The 19808-nt window shown below is 36.2% G+C and overlaps 1 pseudogene; it reads right to left on the bottom strand.

Annotated features, from left to right (window-relative positions):
* Positions 1-2299: 2299 nt before the first annotated feature.
* Positions 2300-19808, bottom strand: part of LOC114892105 — a 102062-nt pseudogene continuing 84553 nt past the window's right edge.

Genomic DNA, 19808 nt, shown 5'->3' with positions numbered 1-19808 from the left:
AACCATCATCTGAGCCTTCAGGGAGTTGTAATATTTTTGCTGGTGGAGAGTCTTACCTAGATATTGATGGCTGCTGACTGAGGGTTGGAGTGGCTGTGGCAGTTTCTTAAAATAAGACAACAATGAAGTTTGCTGCATTGATTGACTCTTCCTTTCATGAGCACTTTCTCTGTAGAATGCAGTGCTGTTTGATGGCATTTTACCCACAGTAGAACTTCTTTCAAAATTGGAGTTAATCCTCTTAAATGCTGCCACTGCTTTAGCAACTAAGTGTATGTAATATTCTAAATCCTTTTATTTCAACAATCTTCACAGCATCTTCACCAGGAGTAATTTCCATCTCAAAAACCATTTTTTTTGCTCATCCATAAGAAGCAACTCCTCATACATTTAAGTTTTATCATGAGATTGCAGCAATTCAGTCGAATCTTCAGCCTCCATTTCTAATTCTAGTTCACTTGCTGTTTCTACCACATCTGCAGTTATTTCTTCTGCTGAAATTTTGAACCCCTTCAAGTCATCCATGTGCATTAGAATCACTTTCTTCCAAACTCCTGTTCTATGAACAGGAGTTGATTTTTTGACCCCTTCCCATGAATCACAAATGTTCTTCATGGCGTCTAGAAGGGTGAATCCTTTTCAGGTTTTCAACTGACTTTGCCCAGATCCATCAGAGGAATCACTATCTATGGCAGCTATAGCCTTACGAAATGTATTTCTTAAAGAATAAGAACTGAAATTCTAAATTACTCCTGATCCATGGGCTGCAGAATGGATGTTATGTTTGCAGACATGAAAACAACATGAATCTCCTTGTCCATCTCCATCAGAGCTTTTGGGTGACTACCAGGTGTATTGTCAATGAGCAGTAATATTTTTGAAAGGGAATCCTTTTTTTTTTTCTAAGAATAGGTCTCAACAGTGGGCTTAAAATATTCAGTAAGCCATGTTGTAAACAGATGTTGTCATCCAGGCATTGTTGTTGCATTCAGAGCACAGGCAGAGTAGATTTAGCATAATACTTAAGGGCCCTAGGATTTTCAGAATGGTAAATGAGCACTGGCTTCGATTTTAAGTCTTGGGCTGCACTAGCTTCTAACAAGAAAATCAGACTGTCCTTTGAAGCTTTGAAGCCAGGCATTGACTCCTCTCTAGCAATGAAAGTCCCAGATGTCATCTTCCAATATAAACCTGTTTCATTAACATTGAAAGTCTGTTTGTTTAGCGTAGCCACTTTCATTCATTATCTTAGATCTTCTAGATAACCCACTGCAGTTTCTACGTCAGCACTTGCTGCTTCACCTTGTACTTTTATGTTATGGAGGCGGCTTCTTTCCTTCAACCTTATGAAGCAAAATGAGCTTCAAACTACTTCTGTAGCTTCCTCACCTCTCCCAGCCTTCATAGAATTGAAGAGAGTTAGGGCCTTGCTCTGGACTAGGTTTTGGCTTAAGGGAATGTTGTGGCTGGTTTGATATTCTATCCAGACCACTAAAACTTTCTACATATCAGCATAAGGCTGTTTCACTTTCTTTTCATTTGTATTTTCACTGGAGTAGCAGTTTTAATTTCCTTCAAGAACTTTTCCTTTGCATCAACAACTTGGCTAACTGGTACAAGTGGCCTAACTTTCAGCCTATCTTGGCTTTTTTTTTTTTTTTTTTGTGACAATTCCACAACTGAGATATTTTAATGTAAATATTATAAAATACATACAATAAAAAATACAGAATGATAATACATGATATAAGATAGAAAGTAAAAATCCTCCTCCCCACCCTCCAGTCTTCCAGTGGTGCAACTGTAAACACAACAGTTTCTTTAAAATACTGAAATTTAAAGAGTGGATATATGTATATGTATAACTGATTCTTTGCTGCACACCTGAAACCAACACAACATTGTAAATCAACTAGACTTCCACAAAAATTTTTTTAAAAAAGAAAAATATACTGAAATTTATAAATATTCTAACAAGTCACAAGGCTATATTTCTTTGGTATTGGTTTGTTTTACATAGTGTTGAGATACATTTAAAATATTAAGCATCACTACTGTTAGAGTAGGAGTGAAACTTAATTTTATAATGAAATACAGTTAACCCTGGGTTGCCAAAAGCCCATTTTCTTCATATTTTATATTTATTCTCCCTCATTAAAATAATATTTCTCAGTTAGGTTTTTATTAGTAAGAACCTGCTGTATAAAAAAATAAAATAAAATTCAAAAAACATAATAAAAGTATACGTTTAGACAGAAAAAAATATAATATTGCTCAAAGCATATACTACCCGTATTGATCACCAAAATTTTATTGTCTTATCTTACAAGTGTAGCACATATATAATTAAGCAGTTGGTAAACCTGTAGAGATTGAGCACAAATAAGGCCCACAAGGTACTGCTGTGTAATGTATCTACCAACAGGTTGACTAGGGCAGTTGTTACATTTGACTGCAAGAAGAAAATTAACTGGTTTCTGTTCATTGCTGTGATTAAACAAAGAATGGGTTCCTTTCTTTCATCTTCAGAGACTAGAGATTCTGAATGCTTTTTATTTGCAGTAGGTGACTGGATAAGTTTCTAAGAACATGGTACTGCTGCCCCTTAAATTAGAAATTTGGCAAAACTCAAAATTATATCACCCAGTAATAAACTACTAAGAAGGATCAGGCAAGAAGCAACTATCCGAATACAAAAGGCTAAATAGGCCTTTCTTCCAGATGCTACTTCTACATTTACCTAAACTATGTAAAGAGATATGAAGAGGCCAGTGGCTGTCAGTAGAATACAATATGCTACTTTTATCCAGTCTTTGATGTGTGATCTTTTTCTAAGCATGTATGACTCTGTTTGAACACCAGCCATGTGTATTGCCATGTACCCCAAGGTAGAAATTATTCCTTCTCGGTTGGCATTTAATAAACCAACCCTTGTGCCACTGCCATCAGTGCTATATAAAATTAACTGTTTCAGTGGGGTAAAATCAAAGGCTAGCTGGTATAATACAGTAATGCTGATGGTCACAATCCAGGATTTATTTAGGGAAAAAATAATCAATAGCATTAATATTATCAATTTCACAACTATTAAGGTAAAGAAAAAGTTCCAGTGAACTCCATACTCAGTTAAATATTCCTGATAGCCTATGGATTTTATAATGACTAATCGTCCCATTCCTAGGAAAAGTAATGGCCAAACAGAGTACAATGACTTTGTAAGATAACAAAGCTGGACCCTTTTGTATATTTTCTCCTAACCTTTGGACAAACCATTGCAGTCCCTAAAATAAAACCTCCTACTCCAAAATCCATTGCTCCTATCACATAGAGCTCAGTTTTGGCAAATCTTCTGGAAAAAAGTGGGAAGTCCACAGCCAAATTGGCAACAGCAATAAATGCACTGTTAATTACACGGAAACAGAGATGGCTGGGACTGACTTCCAAGAATTTTTCAAGGATTTTCTAAACAGGCATTCTGGCATAGAAAGTTCTCCCGCAGTATATTTCATAGAGCAGCCCTGCCCCCAAGATAATTACAACGAGGCCCTCGAGGAGGACAAATGAAGAGAAAATGGTCAAAGTGATCACTAGAGGAACTATTAGGAAAGCAAAGTGAACGAAGAATAGAGTTCTCCAGGTATGTGAAGCAGAACATAAATGCTGTGAGAGAATGATCAGGAGCCTTCTACGATACAGAGTAGAGGACAGAAGACACTTTTTCTTCTTCCTCACGTGCTCCTGGTGGTCTCGGTGCCCCGCTGTAGAGAGCCATGTAAGCTTCTGCCTTCCAAGCAGTGCTTCCAGCTGGTGCAGCTACCTCAGCTTTTGACATGCCTTCCTCACCAAGCTTAATCAGTACTAGCTTTGGATTTAAAGTGAGAGATGTGTGACTCTTGCTTTCACTTGAATATTTAGAAACATTTGTAGGGTTATTAATTGGCCTAATTTCAATATTGTGTCCCAGGGAATAGGGAGGCCTGAGGAGAGGGAGAGAGATGGGGGAACTGCCTGTTGGTGGAGCAATCAGAACACACACAACATTTGTTGATTGTTTGCCATTTTATATAGGTGTGATTGGTGGTGCCCCAAAACAATTGTAATAGTATCATCAAAGCTCACTGATCACTGCTCACCATAACAAAAGTAATAATAATGAAAATGTTTGAAATATTATGATAATTACCAAAATGTGAGAGACTTGCAGTCAGCACATGCTGTTGGAGAAATGGTGCCAATTGACTTGCTCGACACAGGGTTGCCACAAAGCTTCAATTTGTAAAAAAAGCAATATCTGCAAAACACAATGAAGCAAAGCACAAGAAAATGATGTATGCCTGTGTCTACATTTATTTATCTCTATTGTTTTTTCATCCCAATTTTTTTCAGCTAAATTCTTAAAGATGAGTAGGATGTGTAAGTAATCACAGACTCAAAGTCCTTTGCTTCACATATTTATTTAAATTAAAAATACTATTAGGAATCATTAATTTGAAGACATAATTGACATATTTTGTAACTGAGTACTAATTCGTTCTGTCAGTGGTTTGACAAATTATTGGCCTTACTCCATATTAATCTTTTTTTCAAAAAATTTTTATTGAAATATAGTTGATTATTATTATTATTATTATTTTGCGGTATGTGGGCCTCTCACTGATGTGACCTCTCCCGTTGCGGAGCACAGGCTCTGGACGCGCAGGCTCAATGGCCATGGCTCACGGGCCCAGCCGCTCCGCAGCGGCATGTGGGATCTTCCCAGACCGGGGCACGAACCCGTGTCCCCTGCATCGGCAGGCGGACTCTCAACCACTGCGCCACCAGGGAAGCCCTATAGTTGATTATTAACTCTAGTTAATAAATTTGTTTCTTACAGGAGAATTTGTGATTCTGAAACATCTTCGTTTTTACTTACGTGTGTCACTACAGTAAGTAAAAATATTGTGCATGACAGTCAGGTTTCACACTATTACAGAAAACAATTACAAATAAGGAAAGGAGGAAGCCTAGAGTGATCCCTGTAGTGATAGATTGGAATGAGAGTTATCAATGTGATTACACACACACACACACACTCACACAAATGGGTAGACATAGAAATATATAGATGTACATGTTCGTATGTAGGAACAGTATCTAATGGCAGTGAGCACAACTACCATCCAAACCTTGCTTTCTAAATACTATTTTCCAATAAAAAAAATCAGGGCTCCTTGGAAAAATCTTGTGAGGTTAGGTGAATTACAAGGTAAGCCTAGAACATCAGGATGCTAATTAATGAAGTGCTCAAAAATATGGTAAAGTCATAAAAAAAGACACTAGCACCAACGTGAAGATCTCAGTGGCCAAATCTGGGACAATTTGAACAACAAAATAAATAACGATATTCATTTTTGAACAGTTTATGATAAATTATGGATATACAAATTATGGATAAACTGTGGACTAATATAAATATTCATGATCCTCCTTATAAAAATGAATAATTGAAAAAAATAATGGAGAAGAGCAGGTCTTTCTTAAAGTAGAATGTAGAAGGAACAATGGAAATAGGAAATTTCCATTAGGCAAATACCAGAGAAAGAAATATTGTATACAAGATCCATTGATGATGCTAAAGTTAGTGGGTGAAAGTGTCATAAGAAACAGACTATTTGCGTCTTATTGTATTCAAGGACACTGAAAAATTTGTTGAGGAAAGAATGAATAAGGCTTAAATTGAAGTATTTAGATGTTATTGTTAAAATGATTATGGGAAAAAAAATTTGATCAATGATATGGTACTGTACTAGTATAATTAGGCATGAATATTTGGAAATCTTTAAGTAGAAAAATGAAAACTCACTGCTATGGAAATACTGTGAACAAAACTGCAATCTGTTAGATGCCTGATCCTAGGTTTTTTTAGATCAACAACTTCGTGATGGATTGTGAAGTGGTAAATATTAGAAAATTATGAAATCAAACTTTCAACCTCTGATTTACAGCTTTTGTTTGACAGCTTTTGGGCATTTGGTTCTAGTTTTCTGTGCGATATATTTTTGTAAGACAATATCTTTCTATCACCTCCATTTTTTAAACATTGCAAATGAAAAAAATAATGTATGCAGGGAGTTGCTCTCCCTTTCATCAAAACTATCTGAAAGAAAAATGCATGGGAATAAAATTAATTAATTATATCTGAGAGTTAAAACACATAGTAAACCTTTCTTTAGAATATATGCAGATTTATATTTAATAAAGAAAAATAATTAAAAATGGAGGTAATATTAATAAACACATTTCATTCTCTCCAGACAAGTAAAATGAAAATTATCATAGGGAATTTGTTTAAAAGGATGTATTTTATTTGTTTCCATAAGAAAATACTAATCAATGAGTTATACCCAAAGTAAGCTCTGTTTTAATCTAGGGCAGCTCATGTAGTATGAGAATGTTCTAACAGAAGACTTAAAGGAATAAGCCATATATAAAAGACTGTAGATATTAAAATATTTAACCCAATTTCCAGAGGGGAAGTCCAGTACCTTGAAATCTTACTGAGTATATAAACAGTAAAAACAATTTCTTATGGAATTAAAATAAACTATAAGTTCTACTACAAAGGAGTAAAAAGGAGAAGGAAGAAATAATAAAAACTGAACAAAATATGTTAGAAAATTGACAAAATGGCAATGGATAAATTAATCAACAGTTACAAAACAAGGCTCCACATGGCATTTTTCCTTAATATAGAATATTTTATTTATATTTCATATAAATTATTAGATTTACTTCATAAATTATCTCACTGCATGCAGTATCTCTTGTCAACCTTACACAAAATGTAAGCTAAACCACACATTTGATGCTGTTACTCCCTCGTGAAAAACTTGTACAGTCTCTCTTTGTCCTGAACAGGCTCAGCAAAAAAGGTTTCTATTTTTGGCTTAAATCCATTGTTCAGAGACCATATTGGCTCAGCATGAAAGTGTGCTTTGATCAGTGACAAAATAATTAAGCCTGTTTGGTTTATTTGAGAAGGTAGTGATAGTATTAGTGCAAGTTTATGCCGTCTTTGTCCTTCAGGCATGGATTTTAGCTCCTTACCAAGGGAAACATAGCCTATCATGTTTTGGATAAACCCTAGTTAACTTTCAAGCTTCCATCTCCAGGAATGCCCTGTTTGGAACTATATCACATGTGGCACCCCACACCTATCAGGCTTCATACCTTGGCTTGTGATCTGCACTCAGTGTAACATAGCCTTATCACAAATATCCTAACCCATCTTTCTTTCACTTCAACTTCGCCCTTCCCAGCAAACATTTTTGCCCAGCTAATTCAACTTATCTTTTTTTTTTTAACTTTTTATTTTGTATTGGAGTAGAGTTGATTAACAATGTTGTCCTAGTTTCAGGTGTACAGCAAAGTGATTCAGTTATACATATACGTGTATCTATTCTTTTTCAAATTCTTTTCCCATTTAGGTTGTTACATAATATTGAGCAGAGTTCCCTGTGCTATACAGTAGGTCCTTGTTGGTTATCCATTTTAAATAATATTGTATGATATCGCTTATATGCAGAATCTAAAAAAATGGACACAAATGAACTTATTTACAAAACAGAAACAGACTCACTGACTTAGAGAAAGAACTTACGGTTATCTGGGGGAAATGGTGGCGGGGAGGGATAGTTAGGGAGTTTTAGATTGACATGTTAACTTATCTTTTGATCACAGCTTACACAGAGCTCATATCACTTGCTATTTTAGTTAACAAACAGAGTACCTACTGTGTGCTAAATACTATGCTGGACTCTGGAGGTAAAGCTGTCAAAAATAGACTTTTTCACCATCCTCATGGACCTTGCAGTCTAGAAATAATGAACTTATACAAGTAATTATAAGTTTATACTTGTGATAGGTTTTATTAATGGCAAAGGTCATATAAAAAACATCCTAAAACCTTCCAGGGTATGCTAAGAGTCCCTCCTCTATGCTTACATATTTTTTCTGTTTTCTCACTGTAATAATAGTCTTTCCTGGGGCAGGTCTAAAGTACTGAATATAGTGCTTCAGCCCTAGTAGGTGTTTAATAAATGTCTCTTTAACTTAAATATGTGAAATGTTCATCCATAAATCATCAGTAAATTGACTTCCTTGATGCCTTGTTAATAAAAATATTTATGAGGGCTTCCCTGGTGGCACAGTGGTTGAGAATCCGCCTGCCGATGCAGGGGACACGGGTTCGTGCCCCGGTCCGGGAAGGATCCCACATGCCGCCGAGCGGCTGGTCCCGTGAGCCATGGCCACTGAGCCTTTGCGTCCGGAGCCTGTGCTCCGCAACGGGAGAGGCCACAACAGTGAGAGGCCTGCGTACCGCAAAAAAATAAATAAATAAAAATTAAAATATTTATGTCTCAAAAAAGTCTTTGCAGATGATACATTCATTTTCACTTAAGTGAGTTTTCACTCTTCACTGAGACCTTGGTGGAAAAAAAAAATTGCCACTTCTACCCTATGCTGTTTTCCCCCTAAATGAAACTTTCTATTAAAGACTGGCTTATACAGTTCTCAAGATATGGACACCTGGAGCATTTTAGGTAAAAAAAAAAAAAAAGCATGTCAGGACATAGCAATATCTGGAATGGCTTTTTAAAAAATTATTTAAATGTGATTGGTTTATTGCCTGAGGCTTTAGAGACAAATATCTGAAAGAATATGGATGAACTCTGAACATTTATTGAGGTTTCTTCACTAATTTATTAGACGATATCAGAAAATGGGCTCCACTGTAATTACAAAGTCTGTTCAGGGTTGCCATTGGCTATCATTGGTTAACTAACACAGAAAGTAAAGAACATTATATACATTTCTCGAAAAAATGAACCCTAACCTCCACCATGCCCAAGTGGACTAAGGCATGCAGGCAACTCAGCAAGAGAGTGGAATGAAATCAGTTCAGCTTATTAATAACATGATTCAGAATATGATCAAATATTTGCCTGATATTTAATTGGTTCTTGCTTCTATCTCCGTATTTGGAAAAGGTCTCAGACCAGGAGATAAATCTTGTCCCTTAGAGTATTAGGCAGAAACTACACATACAGTAGTTGGCACATTTCCCACAGTAATAGGACTGTTTTTCTATGGTGTTTTCATTTCGTTGTAAAATTGAGCACTTAAGGCACACCAAAATTTAGTACTGAAGCAATACAGAACCTAACGTGCTGCAAGATGTAAGCTATTCAAGTTAGCTATAATTAAAAAAATTTTTTTAAGTGTATTGAATATTAGGTGAAAATGTTATATGATAAAGTTTAGCATATTCTGATTAACGTGGCAGGTAATATATTTAGGTACTATATTGACAGTTATTGTGGTCATTTGATGAAAAAGGGCACACAAACCAAGCATATAATGAACAAATATACTAAGAGAAAATCTCTGACATATATGTTGGCCTTCTAAAATAATTAATGCAACTTTCATAATAGTTTGAGAGAAATGTTGAGCTTCTAATGTACAATGAAGATTTTATTCCGATCTGAATAGCAGAAGTCACTTTTTAGATTAATTTTTAACAATGTTTCCAGAAAGACCTCTTACAATAATTTATATACATCCATGGAAAACATTTATGTATCTTTTCTGGCCCTACCTTGAGTCTCCATGCTCTAGATTTCACCTACACTCAGTACATCTCACGCAATAAACCTGAGCCTTGGATTTTTGCTCTCTCATTTGCTTAATGAATTTTTTTCTTTAATTCACTGTGAATTATGATATTTGGTCAGTTTTCTCACTGATATTCTATTTGACGGACTCAATAAAATCTAACTTCTCTTTCATTGCTTCATAAATAAAAAGTTAATCAAAATAAATAAATAAAAAGTTAATCAAATATTAATTTAGTGCTTGTTATGTGCTAGTCACATACATAGTTTTGACAGGCCAGTCAGGGAAACCATGGAGGCATACAGTGACATGCTACCTCTTCTGGAGATGATTTTTGCAGATATACTGTGTTGTACATTGTAAACATGTACAGCTCACATCATAGTCTTCATACCAGTGTCATTCAATAAGGAGTCTTTATCAAAATTTCCTCTAGACATTTTTTAACGTATGAATTCTTGAGGATCTAGTTCAGAGTTACATAATCACAATTTCTGGGGATCATTTCTGACCATACTTCAGTTAAGGACCACTAATTTTTATTGTGGCCCCATTTATAATCACATATATTCTTATATATTTCTTGTGTGTATTATATATTTTTTATAGATAAAGTTTTTAAAAAATTTATTACAGTATAGTTGATTTACAATGTTGTGTTAGGTTCAGGTGTACAACAAAGTGATTCCGGTATTCATATACATATAGTCATTCTTTTTTAGATTATTTCCCTGTGCTATACAGTAGTTCCCTGTCGGTCATCTATCCTATATGCAATAGTGTATGTGTGTTCATCCCAAGCTCCTGATTTATCTCTCCACAGTGTTTCCCCTTTGGTAACCATAAGTTTGTTTTTGATATCTGTAAGTCTGCTTCTGTTTTGTAAATAAGTTCATTTGTATCATTTTTTTAAATTAGATTCCACATATGAGTGATATCATATGATATTTGTCTCTGTCTGACTTACTTCACTTAGTATGATAATCTCTAGGTCTGTCCATGTTGCTGCAGATGGCATTATTTCATTCTTTTTATGGCTGAGTAGTATTCCATTGTATATATGTACCACATCTTCTTTATCCATTCATCCATCGATGGACATTTAGATTGCTTCCATGTCTTGGCTATTGTAAATAGTGCTGCAGTGAACATTGGGGTGCATGTATCCTTTTGGAGTATGGTTTTCTCAAGATATATGCCCTGGAGTGGGATTGCTGGATCATATGGTAGTTCTATTTTAGTTTTTTAAGGAACTTCCATACTGTTCTCCATAGTGTTTGTACCAATTTACATTTCCACCAACAGCGTAGGAGAGTTCCCTTTTCTCCACACCCTCTCCAGCATTTATTGGTTTGTAGACTTTTTAATGATGGCCATTTTGACCAGTGTGAGGTGGCACCTCATTGTAGTTATGATTTGCATTTCTCTGATAATTAGTGATGTTGAGAATCTTTTCATGTGCTTTTCGGTCATCTGTATGTCTTCTTTGGAGAACTCTCCATAAGTTAAATTTTAATTATGTACTTTAATACCACATTTATATTTTGGAACTAAAGTAGTTAGTGTAACATAGTTGTCAAATTATTTCATGTGTGTTAGAGTCCATTACACAACTAGACTGCTAGTATCTTGCAGGGGAGAGCATAGTTTATGCTACTGAAATATCTAACCAAAATTTCAATTCTGTTTTCCCTTAATAATTTTTCTAGATCGATTGACGTACTTTTCGTAGTAATGAACTATATTCACCCTCCCGCTTCTCTGTCCAATTTCTCTCCCAAGGTGACACTCTTATATGTAGAGATTAGAGCTCTAGAGCAAGAGCATACTGCCTCACTAATTAGTGGGATTCTAGGCAAATTTTCAAGGGGAAGAGAGCAATAGCTATTGATCATCACTCTTAGAATATTTACATAGTTGATATCCAGAGTATTTGAAGGTCCTGCACTGAGAAAAAAAAGCTAAAGTTCTACCACTGTGGTTGAAGTATCAATATAGTGGGTAATAGGCTATTTTTGGTACCATTGGCACAGAAGAAATAAATCTAAGCTCTAAAGTGTTTTTAAGGTTTTGAAGAGTTCTTTTTCCATGAATGATGAGGTGGGCAAGTCTGCCCCAGAAAAGTTTGCAGATCCTCATTCCTTTGTGCTTACTATTACAAAATCACTTTTAATAACAAACAACAACATGAATATTAAGGTCAAATATTTAATAGTACATCATAGGTCAGGACTTGTTAAGTGCTGTATAGGCACTGTCAAATTTAATTCTGACAATATGTGGTAGACACTGTTATAGCTTTTATATTATGAGGGTTTTTTCTTATGTAATATTGACATGAATTTTATGAGAGTAATTGGTCATAAATCATAGATTCTCTGAACTCATTCTACAAGCATTCATTGAGCCCCTTTATAAGTAGTATACAGAAATAATGATGACAGACACTTGAGGCAGCCTGAAATATGTTCAATACCTTTATCTCATGAATCAGCCACAACAGTGTGTTCATAAAAGAAAAGCTGTGTGGTGATATATGTTGGTAAATGTGGCTCACTTCCTTTGCTTCAGTCATTTGGGAAAAAAAAGAGAACTCAGAATTGGTATCAAAACTGAACATAAGGATAAATCAATATAAAAATTTACAGAGTAAATGATTGGATGTATAAATCTTAATCAGAATAATCTGAGTGGGGTAATTAGAGAAATTGGGTGGGGATTTAGGTGAAACAGCATTTGCTGTGACTTATTAATTGTTGAATCTGGATGCTTGGTGTATTTATATAATTTTACATAATAAAATGTTAAAAACTAGAAAAAAGATAGATCGATGTGTAATTTAAAACTCTGATGAGTTCACAAGCAACCAAATAGTTGTTTTGTCTTAATATGGTAGTTCAATTCAGCAAATGCATGAATTTCTCTTCCTCAATCAAGATGCAATTAGCAACCATGAAAATATACAATTTTCCATTTGCCTTTGCCCACCTATAATAATTGTGCCTAATGGCCATCTAAATTATTCATTTTATATGGTGAACAAGTGATTATTCTTAAAACAGATCCTGTGCTCTTTTAAATTGCTTTTCTTCATTCTCCAGTTGGCCCAGACCATTACTGAGTTAACTGTTTCTTAATGAAAATACTGCCTCACTGAACTTTGCTTTGTCTGCGAATCAGAGGAATAATTTGAAATTCCTAAAGTTCAGAACTGCATCTCAAAATGAGATGGCAAAATGCTAAAGTTTTGTATCTTTTCACTAATGGCCTTTTTCTGAAATGCATTTTCCTTTTCTCTAGAAACAGAACACTTTCAGAGGATATACTTAATATCTATAAACCTGGATACAAATAGTCTGTGTGCTGATGATTCTAGGAAGTTAATTTTATCTATTAAGACATAAACAGAACTTATAAAATGAATAGAAACAGGCAGTATGAGGGTAGAGGGGCAAAAAGAAGGCTTAGAATAAGGCTTTTACTTCCTTCTTTCTGCCCCCGCCCCCCAGCACTTCCTGTAGAGGAGAAGCTACAGATCAAATTGCTTGAGTCCAAGGCATTGATAGGGTGATACATTTTAGAAGGTGAGATCATTGTGCTAAAGCTGTGGTGCTTCCTCCATTCTTTCATATTTTCCATTTGCTTTGTGTACCATCCACTTTGGTATGGTTAAGGTTTGCCTAGGTGGGCTGTTGGCTGTACATATCTGATGATCTCACTTGCCCTGCTACTTTGATTCCTGTTAGGGAGGCAGATGAAGCAAATAAAGCCCAAGTTTAAGAAACAAGGAAAGTAAGGGCTTCCATTAAACTATGTTCTGCATCACAGCATTTACCAGACCTGTTTCATGGTGTGACTTTAGCTTATATGCTAATACCCTGGAATTTTAATTTGTATATTGTTTCTTTTGTATATCCATCTCTTCGTGTGTGTGTGTGTGTTCAAGTGAGGACCATCAGAGGTGATTGGTGAGATGTTCCTGGTATCCTGGGTCAAAATAACAAAACTACCAGCAGAAAGCCTTAATTCTACAGACTGTACATGAACACTTAGCAATGGCATAATTTTAACACTATATTATTTTTTGATTTAAAGGCTGAAGACTTGGTTTATTTTATGAAATTATTTCGGAGAGCAAATAATTATTTTTAAGCTTGTGGGCCTGACTCAATGGCTATGTAAACAGTTGGTGCAAACCTACCAAATTAGAACTTGAAAGTTACAAAATCCAGAAAGATTTACTTTTATACCACCTGTGTTTTCTTGAGCTTCTGGTTGACACAGCATGTCTCTAAGATATGGAAATCCCTTCTCCTCCTTTGTTCCCTTCAAGTGCCAGGAATTGATTTTCCAGCCAGCAGGAGCATCATGCCCATCTGTGTCCCTTTTCATTTTTGCCTTTCCCTTGACTTTACCTTATAGTTAGTCAGAAATCAATCACATAACCCCAACAGTGTCAAAACTGTAGTATTCTAAATGTCTCAGCTATGCACCTCCAAACTTCCAAAAACCCCCTATTTTTATGATCAAGGACATATATATACCTAATCAAGTGCGCTCATACAGAGACACTCATTTAGCTAAATTATTATGTATTATAATCAAAAAGTAATTATTTTAATGCAAAATTTTTTACTATAGTGATAAAATAAATATTCATATAATATTTAAATATGAAGTGAAATTAAATAAACATGTAGACACAATTTATTATAACTCATCAATGTAATAAATTAGCATTCTTTGAGTATACAACTTTTAAATGAGAGTCTTTCCCTCTCCTTTGATAATACAAGAAATGAATTTAAACTTTATTTAAAATAATAAATATGAAGGCATAATCAAATATAAAGTTTGACTTCTAAACTTAAATTTTTTAATCCATAAACATGCTCACTTATTGTTAACCAGAACAATTGCCTGAGAAAATAGACTTGAAATAAACATTTTATCAACTTATGTGGATAATAGAACAGGCATACCTCAGATGTATTGCAGGTTTGGTTCCAGACCATCACAATAAAGCAAACATCGAGTTAAAGAAAGTCACACAAATGTTTTGGTTTCCCAGTGCATATGAAAGTTAGGTTTACACTGTACCATAGTCTATTAAGTGTGCAAGAACATTATGTCTAAAAAAAACAATGTACACACCTTAATTAAAAAATACTTTATTGGGCTTCCCTGGTGGCGCAGTGGTTGAGAGCCCGCCTGCCAATGCAGGGGACACGGGTTTGTGCCCCGGTCCGGGAAGATCCCTCATGCCACGGAGCGGCTGGGCCCGTGAGCCATGGCTGCTGAGCCTGCACGTCTGGAGCCTGTGCTCTGCAACGGGAGAGGCCACAACAGTGAGAGGCCCACGTACCGCAAAAAAAAAAAAACTTTATTGCTGAAAAATGCTAACCGTCATCTAGTCTTCAATGAGTCGAAGTGTAGTAAAACAAAGTATGCCTGTACTGAAAATCCTGTGATGGACAAACGTATTGGACTGTTGAAGGTACTTTGTGGACTTATATGGGGTAGGATGTATTCTAGGAATGGGGATACAGCTATTAGATTTCAGCTGTCTCAGATATACCAAAGCCATGGATAAATGAAATGTACTGGTGGAAGGCATAAATGCAGAGCAGAGGGAGCCACAGCTGCTAATTCCAGTGTCTCAAAATATGATACTAAGTCTTTATCTGTAAACCTACTACAATTGCTGAGTAGGAATTTATGCTTTCTGCTTATGTATCTTCTGATTTCAAATAAACCCTGAAAAAGTCATAAGTCTGCACTTTGTAATTGTGATATGCCCAATTTTGTAAATGTTGGCAAAAAAATTTTTTGGAAAACCTTTGTATAGACTAACTCTATGGAGGCAAAGTTAGACATATCTTTCAGAGGAATTCCATCAGTAAATGTGTTGATACCAACATTTTATTATAAATTATTGATTTGATCAATTCTCCACTTAAAATCTTTTAAAGTTTTTCTGTAGTCCACCAATTAAATACTGATTTCTCAGCAAGCCATTTTCTCTCCTCCACAATATAGGTACAACCTCCATTAAATCCTTATATCCTTCTTTTCCCATGTTTGCAAGTACCTTTCATCATACCATTTTCATCTACTCGTCCATGTTTGTTTCAAGACCCATCTCAAGTGTTTTATTCTTCAGAAAGCTGTTTTTCCCCCGACCCTATATTTGGATTTTATCTTTCCTTTTTCCTGAAGCACCAGGGGATATTTACCTTCTCAAGTGACACTTAAGTCATTTTGTTCAATGCTCACAGAATTGCTTGGGTATTCCATAGACAAAGGGGACATTTTAGTCTCAGAGCATACCTGGCTTTGGCTTGGAATATCAGGGTGTTTTCAGTGTTGTAGGTATGATGGAAAGTAAGAGAACTAATGTTGTTGAGTACTTATTCAAAGCTGGGTGTTTGGTTTTATCACTGAGAAATATTCAAGTTGTTTTTTGTTTGTTTGTTTTTGCGGTACGCGGGCCTCTCACTGTTGTGGCCTCTCCCGTTGCGGAGCACAGGCTCCGGACGCGCAGGCTCAGCGGCCATGGCTCACGGGCCCAGCTGCTCCGCGGCATGTGGGATCTTCCCGGACCGGGGCACGAAGGCGGACTCTCAACCACTGCGCCACCAGGGAAGCCCTCAAGTTGTTTTTTATTCTTCCAGTGTTTCATAGTTTTAATGAAAACAACCGGTATATTTAAGCTTTAAGAACTTTATATATATTGCCAGAACAATATATATTGCCAGGAACCACCTGTCAGAGAAAATGATATTTGACGTGTGCATCTCATATCCACTCATTTGCATGTTGCCATGCCCATGTCAGCTGGGAAACCTATTGTAAGTGTAACTTTAAAGCATTAAACAAAATGACAGCTGTTAGCTGTAATACGAAGAAAAAATTATAAGGGTTGTTCTTGGTTCTTTTTCTGATAGTGCTAAAAACAGTTGTATGCCTGTTGTTTGTGAAAGAGCTGTTATTTCAGAGGATTGTCTTTTATTCTATGCAGTGATTGATGTCAGCTCCAACAGCTTTCATTGGATCAAAGCACTTGCTTCCAGTCTATCATCCTTCCATTTACTCCATGCATAGGTTCCAGAATCATCTTCTTAAAATACATATTGATCATTCTATCTCTCTGCTCAAATGGTTTCTCATGAATTTTAGAATAAATTCCACTTCCTTACCAATCCATTTAAGAATCTCTATAATCTAAATCTAACCTAGCCCTTGATCATTATTTCTCTCTTACAATCACTCTATGTTGGACAAATTTATTCCTTATCAAAAATATTTTGAAGCTGTATCGGTCAGGGATTAATCCAAGAGATAGAAAAATCTCTAGGTTTTCTAACAAGAAAGATATTCAGTACAGGAAATTAAGTGACTCCAAAACTGATGGAAATGCTGAAGGCCAAAAACCAGATTCTAACTCAGGGTCCAGGAATAATTTCCACAATGAAGAGATGATTCACTAGGGCAGCCTCTTCCTCTGAAGCCACCACAGAAGCTAATGTCAGAATCAAAAGTCCCTACCAGAAATGACACCTCACTTTCAGAAAACTGAAAAATGGGCTATATGGAACAGAGCTGCAGAGAAAGTACCACCAGTGCTGGGCCGAAAATGGTCTCTGCTGTATTTCTGCCTTTCAGTCATGTTTTTCATCATCACTTTGGGGAACACCAGTTTCTCCTTTGGGGAGGGAATACAAAGTTTCTGGGAGACAGTGGTTGTCCTTCAGAAAGTTTCTTTTTCTGATGTATCAGCATTTGATTGAGGTCCTCAAATGTTTATCATATAATTTTATTTAGAAGCAGAGAAAATGTCCTTTGGTAAAGGATTTAAAAGACAGATAAAGATAATTTGAGATTGAGAGTTTAGATATCTGAAAATCTAAATTTATCTCAATGGATTTAATTTCTGTTCCTAATAACAGAGCAATTTGGGAAAGATCATTTGTGATTTGGCCACTTTATACATGTTATCTCATAATCTTTTCAAGCACTTTCCATCTACTACCCTTGTAGGTATTCGTATTTCAACTTAATAATCTCTGAAAAGTAAAAAGATTTTCTCAAGTTTAAAGAGAAAAGGGTAGCATTCAAAGTTAATTATGACTGCCATCAATGCTCTTTCTTCTATAAAATAACACTCATTTTTTATGTTTAAATTTATGCCAGTAGAAAATGTTAAAAACTTATTGTGATTTTTGCATTGTTTAAAACTGTGGAAGGAAGGTAAATGGAAATAAACATGTTCCAGTTAAACTCTATAAAAAGGTAATTCTAAGCATATATTATTGTGAAAGAACAATTTACATTATTTAAATGGTGGAGAGAGGATTATTTGGCAAGTATTCAAGTTACTCATAGGGGAAAAGCAATAGTATTTCACATTGCGGACAATTATTGTTACAATGTGTACTTTTTTTCCCCTTAATAATTACATGTTCCCTCATGTCACATCTGCACAAGACAGAATAATTAATGTACATTAGCTCATTGTGGAAGGGATGTTTGGTTTTAATTAACATTGGACCATAAGAAGGGCAATTTACTTTATATTACCATTCGTTATTTGATGCACACATACACATACATACATACAGAGTCTGCAAAGAAAGGCAACTATGTGAAATGTTAGAAAGCTTCTCAATCTGGAGTTACACTAAGCCTAACTAAAAATATACAAAATGTTTTTGCAGAATAATTCCTTTCTTCTCTTTGATGTTTTAGACAGTTGTGTGGCATTCTAATGTAAAATGATTTAAAGCCAGAAGTTGGTTATATAGTGATTATTCCAGAAGTGAACTGGACAATCAACAAAGCTCCTGGTGTTCATATGGCAAGAGCAGTAATGCAGAACTCACCGGAGACTAAAATCACAATGCAGGGACTTCCTGGTGGCGCAATGGCAGGCAATAAGAACCTGCCTGCTAATGCAGGGGACGCTGGTTCGATCTGTGGTCTGGGAAGATCCCGCTTTCCACGGAGCAACTGAGCCCGTGTGCCACAACTACTGAGCCTGCTCTCTAGAGCCCACGCACCACGACTACTGAAGCCCGCATGCCTAGAGCCCGTGCTCTGCAACAAAAGAAGCCACCACAATGAGAAGCCCGTGCACCTCAAGGAAGAGTAACCCCTGCCTGCCGCAAGTAGAGAAAGTCCGTGCGCAGCAATGAAGACCCAATGCAGCCAAAAATAAATAAAATTTAAAAAAAAATCACAATGCATATTCATTTCAAATTATAACTTAAAGAAGCAGGACTGATACCTCTGACTTGTCTAATACATTTTTTTTTTTTTTTTTTTTTTTTTTTTTGCGGTGTGCGGGCCTCTCACTGTTGTGGCCTCTCCCATTGCGGAGCACAGGCTCCAGACGCGCGGGCTCAGCGGCCATGTCTCACGGGCCCAGCCGCTCCACGGCATGTGGGTTCTTCCCGGACCAGGGCACGAACCCGTGTCCCCTGCATCGGCAGGCAGACTCTCAACCACTGCGCCACCAGGGAAGCCCTGTCTAATACATTTTGATGAAAAAGAAGTTTATCTTATAATTGAGTGAAGTGTCAATTAAACTTTTTAATATACATAGGAATGCATTTAGATTGCCTGTGTGATAAACTACAGTAACCTTATTCCTTCATCAGGAGGATATTGACCATGTGTATCAGTTAGCTTTTGCTGTATAGCAAATGACTCTAAATCTTAGTGGTTTAACTGCTGAGTCTATGACTTGGCAGTTGGGCTGGCCTTATCTGGGCAGTTGATCTTGGCTTGGCGGGGCTCACACGTGTCTGAGCTCAACAGGATGGTCAACTGGGAAGTGGTTAAGTAGAATTACTGTAGCCAGGAGGTTGTCTCTGTTCCCTGTTCTTTCTCATTCTTCAGCAGGCAAGCTGGAACTTATTTACATGACAACTGAGAAGGATTTCAAGGAAGAGAGAGGAAGTGACTCTGGACTTGATCCCTACACTCAGAATTGGCATGCTGTCACTTATACTACATTCTAATGGCCAACCATGTCACACAGACAGCCCATATTCAAGAGATGGAAAAAGAAACTTCACTCCTTGATAGAAATAAATGTAAAGCAACATTTAAAAGGTGTGAACATAAGGAAGACTGAGGGATTGTAGCCA

Source organism: Monodon monoceros, unplaced genomic scaffold (genome assembly GCF_005190385.1).
Source record: "Monodon monoceros isolate NGI ecotype Baffin Bay Population unplaced genomic scaffold, NGI_Narwhal_1 Super_Scaffold_12, whole genome shotgun sequence".
NCBI lineage: Eukaryota > Metazoa > Chordata > Mammalia > Artiodactyla > Monodontidae > Monodon > Monodon monoceros.
The sequence above is the reverse complement of the archived record's forward strand: the minus strand, read 5'-3'. Positions and strand labels throughout refer to the sequence as shown.